At 42.8% G+C, this 10,415-nt stretch overlaps 1 non-coding gene across 1 annotated transcript; it reads left to right on the forward strand.

The window, feature by feature from the left end:
- The first annotated feature begins 390 nt into the window (after positions 1 to 390).
- Trnal-caa (transfer RNA leucine (anticodon CAA)) lies at positions 391 to 465 on the forward strand. Its single transcript has one exon. It is a non-coding gene; the product is annotated as a tRNA-Leu (tRNA).
- Positions 466 to 10,415: the final 9,950 nt, after the last annotated feature.

Raw genomic sequence — 10,415 nt, forward strand, 5'->3', positions numbered from 1 at the left:
AAGGTTCGCAGGAGAGCTTCTGTATAGTTCTGAGAGTAGGAGACGAGGTACTGGCAGAAGTAAAGCTGTGAGGAGGGGGCGTGAGTCGTGCTTGGGTAGCTCAGTTGGTAGAGCACTTGCCCACGAAAGGCAAAGGTCCCGAGTTCGAGTTTCGGTCCGGCACACAGTTTTAATCTGCCAGTAAGTTTCATATCAGCGCACACTCCGCTGCAGAGTGAAAATCTCATTCTGGAAACATCCCCCAGGCTGTGGCTAAGCCATGTCTCCGCAATATCCTTTCTTTCAGGAGTGCTAGTTCTGCAAGGTTCGCAGGAGAGCTTCTGTAAAGTTCAGAGGGTAGGGGGCGAGGTACTGGCAGAAGTAAAGCTGTGAGGAGGGGGCGTGAGTCGTGCTTGGGTAGCTCAGTTGGTAGAGCACTTGCCCGCAAAAGGCAAAGGTCCCGAGTTCGAGTCTCGGTCCGGAACACAATTTTAATCTGCCAGGAAGTGTCATATCTGCGCACACTCCGCTGCAGGGTGAAAATCTCATTCTAGTTCTTGTGCTGCTCGACTAAAAGAAGCCCGCGTCCCTGAATAAAAGAGGGCGGATTGCTGCGATATAGTAGAATTTCTTAAAATCGCTTAGGTGTTTTCAGTATATACAGGGTGATCCATTGATTGTGACCGCACCAAATATCTCACGAAATTAGCATCAAACGAAAAAACTACAAAGAACGAAACTCGTCTAGCTTGAAGAGGGAAACGAAATGGCGCTATGGTTGGCCCGCTAGATGGCGCTGCCATAGGTCAAACGGGTATCAACTGCGTTTTTTTAAATAGCAACACCCTTCTTTAATTACATATTCGTGTAGTACGTAAAGAAATAATGTTTTAGTTGGACAATTTTTTTCGCTTTGTGACAGATGGCGCTGTAATTGTCACAAACGTTTAAGTACGTGGTATCACGTAACATTCGCCAGTGCGGACGGTATTTGCTTCGTGATACATTACCCGTGTTAATATGGACCGTTTACCAGTTGCGGAAAATGTCGACATCGTGTTGATGTATGGCTATTGTGATCAAAATGCGCAACGGGCGTGTGCTATGTATGCTGCTCGGTATCCTGGACGACCTCATCCAAGTGTCCGGACCGTTCGCCGGATTGTTACGCTATTTAAGGAAAAGGAAGTGTTCAGCCACATGTGAAACGTAAACCACGACCTGCAAGAAATGATGATGCCCAAATAGGTGTTTTAGCTGCTGTCGCTGCTAATACGCACGTCAGTAGCAGACAAATTGTTCGAGAATCGGGAATCTCAAAAACGTCAGTGTTGAGAATGCTACATCAACATCGATTGTACCCGTGCCATCTTTCAATGCACCAGGAATTGCATGGCAACGGCTGTGAACGTCGTGTACAGTTCTGCCACTGGGCACAAGAGAAATTACAGGACGATGACAGATTGTTTGCACGGATTCTATTTAGCGACGAGGCGTCATTCACCAAGAACGGTAGCGTAAACCAGCGTAATATGCACTGTTGGGCAACGGAAAATCCACGATGGCTGCGACAAATGGAACATGAGCGATCTTGGCGGGTGAATGTATGGTGCGGCATTATGGGAGGAAGGATAATTCGCCCCCATTTTATCGATGGTAATCTAAATGGTGCAATGTATGCTGATTTCCTACGTAATGTTCTACCGATGTTACTGCAAGATGTTTCAGTGCATGACAGAATGGCGACGTACTTCCAACATGATGGATGTCTGGCACATAGCTCGCATGCGATTGAAGCGGTATTGAATGGCATATTTCATGAAAGGTGGATTGGTCGTCGAAGCACCATACCATGGCCCGCACGTTCACCGGATCTGACGTCCCCGGATTTCTTTCTGTGGGGAAAGTTGAAGGATATTTGCTATCGTGATCCACCGACAACGCCTGACAACATGCGTCAGCGCATTGTCAATGCATGTGCGAACATTACGGAAGGCGAACTACTGCTACACCATATCAGTGTATTACGTGTTATGTGAGTTCAGGAACAAAAGGAATGAACAGACAGTATTCAGTGAGTTGTTGAATGACGTTGTCCAAGCTCTGGTGATAAATTGTGCCACATCATGCAAGGGGACTGTTTAATCTCAGAATTCCTGCGGCTGTTCGGGAAGTAATGTCCGACGAGTCACGAAATGGAAACGACAGCGAAAATCCGATGTAGCTTAGCACAGTTGTTGGACTGTGTCTATGCCTGTCGATCTCGTAAGGTCCCTCTTTTCAGTTCTGAGCCCACCATGTAAAGATGCCTGTAACAGTAGTGTTTACAGCAAAGTACGAGTGCCCACTCGGAAGGTTCTCCTGATTCCGTGCAACCCCACATAGCGTACCTGTCTTGCGTTGCATTTTTCATGACAGATCTCAGCCACGTAACGCAGGGGCAAATGAGGACGTCACCTCTGCAGCGTTTTCGATGGGAAAATACAGCCTGGATTTGGCTCGCACTGATGTTCGTCTCTCCTTACATGAACCGCTGGCTATGAAGACGATATTTTGGGACAGAGAACGAGCTGTGGACCAGCGTAGAGAAGTGACGGAAAGCACAGGCGGCTGCGTTCTATGACGAGGGTATTGGAACGTTGGTACATCACTACGAAACAAGTCGTAGCAGCAACTATGTAGCGATGTAGCTGTAAGGTGTAGCCAACTATTGCAAAAGCCGGCCGGTGTGGCCGTGCGGTTAAAGGCGCTTCAGTCTGGAACCGAGTGACCACTACGGTCGCAGGTTCGAATCCTCCCTCGGGCATGGATGTGTGTGATGTCCTTAGGTTAGTTAGGTTTAAGTAGTTCTAAGTTCTAGGGGACTGATGACCACATATGTTAAGTCCCATAGTGCTCAGAGCCATTTTTGAACTATTGCAAAATAAGAATAAATTGATTTTCGCTGTGGTATTCATTTCTTACTTTCCAGATAGCCCACATATTATCATTACAGCTTCCAGACGTCTGAGATATTCCCCATCACCTTTTTTCCCTACGAAGTACTGTCTTACACTCTCTTGCCTCGTAGCCGTCTTGGTAAACGGATGGAATAAAAAGTGGTGTCTTACAATGTTATTTTAAATAAGATGAATTACACTAATATGAATATTAATATGAATGTTTACTGTATTCATTTGCATTATTTAATTTTCTCCTTGTCTCGTCTGACAATTTTTAACGTTTTCCAGCAAATATTCATTGTTAGTCGTCTTAATACGATGATGCAATGCATGGATCAGAAAACAAACCAACCTCCATTCGGTTGCACGATAGCGAATTCCGATACCGATTTATGAGCGTCATTTTTTCTTTTTTTTTTTTTTTTTTTTTTTTGCAAAGTTAATTCTGACGCACAAACCTCTTCCCATGTACATGCATCTCCGCATTAAGATAGGCCTAGTGAAAAATACTCAGTATTGAAGAAGACTCAGTATAATGTCGTTTATTGAAACCGAACTACACTTCTCGAAATATCACTATATACACACAAAGAAAACAAATAACATGTAGACGACTATTCATTAAGACCGTCGGTGAGGTCTGTCGGAGCTGGTCCTAGCTCGGCGAGGAACTGGCTGTACTGCTGCTGCGGTGGTCTTATAAAGCTGGCAGAGTTCGGCGGAGTACTCCAATTTTCCCTGTGTCTGTCAGGCGCCTCTGCAGAAAAAGGTTCGCATTAGTCTCTACCAAGTTCTGTTTATTTTGAAGAATTGTTTTTCTCTTGGTTGCGCCTGCAAGTGCTTGTCTATGTTACATGGTACACAGGGGTGTCTTGAGTGTAGTCTGCCTGGCAGGGGCCGTCTGTGGCAGACGTAACACGTACAACATAGGCTCCGCCCATTTCCGTTGTTATTATATCATTACAGTCGCCCTTTCTGTCTTTTGCTTGTAATATCTACTACAACGAATTTTAACAGCTTACCAAACGGAAAGAGCGATTGTACTATCCGTGGTTATTATTCGGTAGTAAAGGAAAATAACAGCACTTTGGTCCTGTTTGGACGCATTTCAGTACCATAGTCCACGTTGCCGCGTTTATCGTAAGGACGTCGGAGAGACGCGAAAGCTACAATAATCCCTTTCCTACATGTCGATGATTATGTACCTCGATCGGAGCGCGCTGCCTTGGATATACGCTGCAGCAACGCCCACAGACATGGACATCCAGAGGAACATTGCATCGTAATTCGGAATAGCAAAGACACTGCAACATTGTGCTGTAAAAGCGTTCATTCTAGCAACTTCCAGACAGATGGCAATATTGTTAATTTTATGGAACGTTAGCCAATATACTCCCAAACTTATTAAGTGAGCAGAAGTAGCAGCAGCATAGTACAATTTAAGGAGGAGAATATGTTGTAGATTTTGATTTTGTTGATAAATATGTTGGATACTAGTCTCTGCTTTTTGAGACTTTCCTGTTCGGAAAGTTGACATAATCCGATCCGTACTACTTAGAGTTACTAGTCAAATTCATTTACAACGTAATTTATGTGGATGTGAATAGAAGTTTTTTGTAAGGAATGCCGTTTGCTCGGGGATGACGGCTCTTACTAATACGCTTTGCTACCCTGCTTCTGCCATCTGTTGGTCATCGTTTGCGCTAAAGCAGGCTGGCCGCAGCCATTGCCAGCAGCTCCTGCCGTCTACCGGCTGCTGGTGACACTACTTGCTCCGAGCCGTCGCCTCCGGTGCTGAAGTATCTCCAACTGTTCCCCACTCGCGGCGCTGCTATCGTCTTGTTTACCAACATCGTTCGGCTACAGAAGACACTCTTTTGTAAGGACAGAAATAGGACAAATTGCATTCTTGTACTCAAACACACGCATATCCAAAAATATTACAGCTAAAATTGTAAAACTTGAGGCTATTATGTACAACATAATACTTGATATTCTGTGCAATTTTCGTTTGAAAATGCCCATCGACACACATTTTATACGGATTTGAACTTCTAATCACCATTGTGAGTGCTGAGTTTCTCCTGTCGTGTACAACTTTCAAATAATTTCCGGGAATTCAGACAGGTAACACTTTCAGCGACCGCCGGTATTTCGGCGGGAGAATACCCCGCCATTTTCAAGGCAAACTGCAACGGACAGGCGACGTACACGCGAATTTAAAACCTCGGTTCTCGGAGTGAAGTAGGAAAGATAACACACACACAGAACACTCGTGCCACCAAAGATGACCACAGTCAGAGCTATAGATAGTGAGAGTACGAATTCGCAGGTGAGGGAGCATCTTCGACCATGGATACTAGTAGACTGGCCTTGCTGTGCAGAAGCTATAGGGCTGGTGTGGCTCCAACAGAAACCACGTGACTATTGGCAAAATGTGGCGGGATTTCAAATCAGCGGTCTGCCATCCTATGTTTGTATCGTATTTTACCCACATTTTTCAATTGACTGCCAAACGCTTCCAACAAAAATTACTTTCTTATTTGCGAAAAATTATGTCAGAACTATATTTGATCTGGATTTGTTCACAGTACCATTTATAAAATCTAACAAATACATCGAACGCCCCTCTGGTGGGCAGTGGGACGAAATTACTATGAACTATCAATTAAAGTAAAATGTCGTTAAAATTCTTTTGAACAGTAAGAGTGGGCTCGTGTCAAAACTTTAAATATTGGATTCGCCGCGTTTTGAGCTCTAGTCACTTATAAAAGAAAATGGGATATGGGAATTATGTCAACTATAGGTGCCAAAATTGTCGACTTTAGGAACAGGTCCATTTTAGAGTAGCGATTTTACGTGCACTTCAAAGGTTCAGTTCCTACTATTTTTACAAAAGTTTAAACTATCAGTTTAAAAAAATTGGTATTTTAGATGAAAGGTGAGACTTTGAAGTTTCAGAAAATAATTTTGGAGCCTACATTTATTTAATAGTATTAGAAAGTAGAAAAAAATTCTCTTCATCTGTCGACTATAGGTGCTCTTACCTTATTATAATCTCACTTGTATATACAAAAAGGCGCGTATGTGCAGATGGCTTAAAGTTTTTCCGTTTCAGGGCCTGTATCCAAAGCTGCCTTCGGTTTTCATCCTTAGGGAACCTATGAGTAGGGACGAGAAACAGTTATACTTACTTCTGTAACCGAACTATACAGATACTTTCCAACATGTAATATGAATCTGACTTTACAGGCATCACTTTCAACGCTTTAATTGACGTGATACTCTATTTCAAGTGTAAAAAAAACATATAAAAGTCACTTTAGCAGATTTCAATAAACGCATCTGCACTATCATAGAAACACACGTGAAATGTAATGCCATTTCCCCTGACAAAACGCTGAGTACAGCCATAAGCGCAACACGAAACAACCATGTTTTGCCAACATTCACGTGACTTTAGCTCAGAGATGTTGGAGCCAGGAAAATGACGTCAGGGCCAGTCTATTATATTTATGGTCGAAGGGTAGCATTGACTCTGTCCCTCTGTTTTTTGACAAGGGAGAGAGCCGGATTCCAAACAGAGTTTAAACAGAAACCTCCATCCCTGTTAACGAGGTTGCTCGCTAATTTAATATCAACTGCCTCCTTAATAACACTGTCCCAACAGCTGGACGTGCATGCCAATATCTCGGTGTTATTATGTAACATGGAGTAACCAGTATCCAAGCAATGTTCGGCAATAGCAGATCTACTTGGTTGCTGACCTCCATCTAAAATTAGAACGCTTTTGAGTTCTGTTAAGGATGATCTTGGACTGCGTAAGGCGGGTGTATATCGTATTCCTATCAAGACAGTGGAGGACCGATGTACTGAGCATAAACGATTACAGCAGCCAAGTAGATCTGCTATTGCCGAACATTGCTTGGATACTGGTCACTCCATGTTATATAATAACACCGAGATATTGGCATGTACGTCCAGCTATTGGGACAGTGTTATTAAGGAGGCAGTTGAGGTTAAATTAGCGAGCAACCTCGTTAACAGGGATGGTTTTTTTTGTTTAAACTCTGTTTGGAATCCGGCTCTCTCCCTTGTCAAAAAACAGAGGGACAGAGTCAATGCTACCTCGCCTGCGTAGTCACAGAATCTATAGCTCTGACTGTGGTCATCTTTGGTGGCACTAGTGTTCAGTGTGTGTGTTATTTTTCCTGCTTCAGTCTGAGAACCGAAGCTTTAAATTTGCATGTACGTCGCTTGTCCGTTGCAGTTTGGCCTTGAAAATGGCAGGTGTACTCCCGCCGAAATATCGGCTGTCACTGAAAGAGTTACCTGGCTGAATTCCCGGCAATTATTTGAAAGTTTAATTACCATTGTTTACGTCTGCGTAAGAGGTTAATAAAGAGCGAGGCACAGATTTTTATTTAATGCCATAGTTGCTTTGAAATTAATTTTTGCAATTTTTCCTACTGGTGCCTGAACTTTGTACAGTCGCACGTCATCAGAGCTTCTGAATGCCGCTCGGTACAGTTGGCCCTTCATGCTCTGTCCTGGTGGAGTTTAGTTTTAGTTTTTATCGAAACGAGTACACTAGCACTTCTAATAATTTCAAACACGATTTTCTCGAAACGTATTGAGAGCTGGGTCTTCCAGTTTACATATGTTGAAGTCCAACTCGTCAGTATCGATCACATATGTATGGAAAGACTCGCAAGGCGCCCTTTTGAGCCATTCTCTGCGTCCTTCCACGTGACAGGCGCTGCAAAATAGTGCGATAAAGGCAGCGATCATCTCTATATCTGACAAGAATTGCTGTATCATCTCACCGCTTAACGCCTGCTGTTCACACAACGCTGCTAACTTTTCTGTACTGCGTGGGGCCTCTGTGCCCCTTGGATACGATAGTAATGGTTCAAATGGCTCTGAGCACTATGGGACTTAACATCTATGGTCATCAGTCCCCGAGAACTTAGAACTACTTAAACCTAACTAACCTATGGACAGCACACAACACCCAGCCATCACGAGGCAGAGAAAATCCCTGACCCCGCAGGGAATCGAACCCGGGAACCCGGGCGTGGGAAGCGAGAACGCTACCGCACGACCACGAGATGCGGGCACGATAGTAATATCTGATGCATGTGATGTGCTTTAACCCTTTCGTGAGCCGTGGGAAACATGCTTCCCACTACAATGAACTCGCTCCTAGTCCCGTGGGATTCACAGTTCCCACCTCTGTACGGTGCTACCACCTAGTGAACAGTATAGGGTACTACTTCCAATCGAAAGTTTCCGCCGTTTTTTTTTTTTTTTGCTGTACCTTCGCGCAGAGGCATTGTATAGCTGAGTGTTGCTCTGTAGAGGAGCCCTTCAGTGCTGTTTCCGTCACATTTTGTGATTTTTTTTCCCTCAGAGCTACAGTATAATGTAAATACTTTTGATTTACCCAATTTTATGAAGGAAAGCGTAAAATTGGAACGAGGAGAATTCCAGTTTGAAACAAAAGGAGCCATTTCCGTAGTAAAATGGATGGATAACCGTCCAGTCACTTTCCTGTCCTCAGTTCATGACCCATGAGAAACAGCCACTGTGAAAAGGAAAATACAAGGATGGTACTAGTACAGAGATTTCTTGTCCTGAAGTTGTGGCAGATTACAACAAAATAATGGGTGGTGTCGACAAGTTTGATCAATTACGAGAAAGGTATGCTATTGGCAGACGTTCTGTAAAATGGTGGCACAGAATATTTTGTTTCCTGATGGACGTTGCTGCAGTGAACAGTTTTATCCTGTGGAAAATAAGTAAAAGAGAAAGTGGACAGCATGATCAGCTCACATACAGGATCCATCTATCCAGACAATTGATCGCTGACTTCTCATCCAAAAAAAGGCGTGGACAAAAACCTGTCTTTCTGGCAAAAAGAGGTAAAGTACCCGAAGATTTTCGTCATGTGGCTGTAGGGGAGCATCGACCCATTTTAGGAGAAGCCTACTGGACGTGCCGTCATTATAGTACCAAAGCTGCGGAAAAGAGCACTCGCTGTGTTTGTACATATTGTCAAATACCACTTTGCATAGACCCATGTTTCAGAAAATTTCATGGCAAATAATTGTGAACAATCATTGTAACAAGAGAAGTAGATTTATCAAATAAATATGACATGCATTGAAAAAGTTGTTTTTGTCATTTAACTCCAAGGAAGGGCAGTGTGAAGAATACTTCCCCCTTGTTGTGTGAACCAACTTTCACAGTTGGAGCAAATTTGATATTCTGTATGATAAATATACCTATCTGTTAACTACTATCTGCTCGCCATTCATTAAAAAAAAAAACTGCTCAATAATTTTGACCACGAAAGGGTTAATGTCTAAAGAGATAGTATTAGTTCAAATATTAAGATGTTCGCAGACCTAGCAGTAAGTATATATGAGTAAATTCTGCTTGGTAATACCCAATTCTAGGGGAACGAACTGCCTACTGGCGTGTCAGAAGAAGGAATGTAAATGGATGTGGAAGGTGTAGGATACCCACCACTAAAGTTAGTCTGAGAGAGATTTGAACGTTTCAAGATCAAGTAAGGTAGAAAGTACAGATTACGTTCCTACGAAAATTTTAAAATAATCGAGGGAAGCGGCAACCAAACGTCTATTCAAGCTGCTGTGTAGAATCTATGAGGCTGATAACATACCATTACACTTTCGGGAAGAATATCATCCACACAATTTAGAAGATAGCAAAAGCGGACAAGAGCGAGAACTATCGCGCAATCAGCTTAACATATCATGCATCCAAGTTGTCGGCAGGAATAATGTACATGAAAACGGAAAAAGAAACAGAAGACCTCTGAGGCAACCATCAGTTTGACATTAGGAAAGATAAAGGCACCAGCGAGGCAGTCCTGAAGTAGCGTTGGACGATGGAGACAAGAATTGAAAAAATCGAGAGGTATTATATGATCTGTCAACCTAGAAAGAGAGTTCGATAGTGTAAAATTGTGCGAAATGTTTCAAATTATCGTAAAAAATTAATGGCCAAATACAAGTAGGAATCGCGATCTGAGGTTTCCGTACAAACATAATTATGGATGCAGACAGTTCATTCAACACGGGAATTCTGAATGTCAACGAGTTTTGCCAGTTATCCATCAGTAATGGCAATATATTGGTCCCCAGAATTCCAAGGATTTCGAAATGTTTTAAGGTTAAATTTTTTAGGATATTTCGCATTTGCCATGACAAAAAAGACGTTTGTTACGTATGATATAATTACGAATAAACGATTTTCGGAATTTCCTTGACTTATAGTGTGAAACCTTGCTTACTGTCAAATCTCATCATTCCAGGTCATGGGGAACACTCTGTAGGGATTAATGTGTGAGTTCGCGAGCATCATAATATTTACTTTCTTATTTACTGCTTATTTAACCTGATCAGTTTACAGCATTGCCCTCTCTTACATCTGTCCAGGAGTAACACATACCAAATTACAAAATCT

The sequence above is a fragment of the Schistocerca cancellata genome, chromosome 10, assembly GCF_023864275.1.
Source record: "Schistocerca cancellata isolate TAMUIC-IGC-003103 chromosome 10, iqSchCanc2.1, whole genome shotgun sequence".
Classification (NCBI taxonomy): domain Eukaryota; kingdom Metazoa; phylum Arthropoda; class Insecta; order Orthoptera; family Acrididae; genus Schistocerca; species Schistocerca cancellata.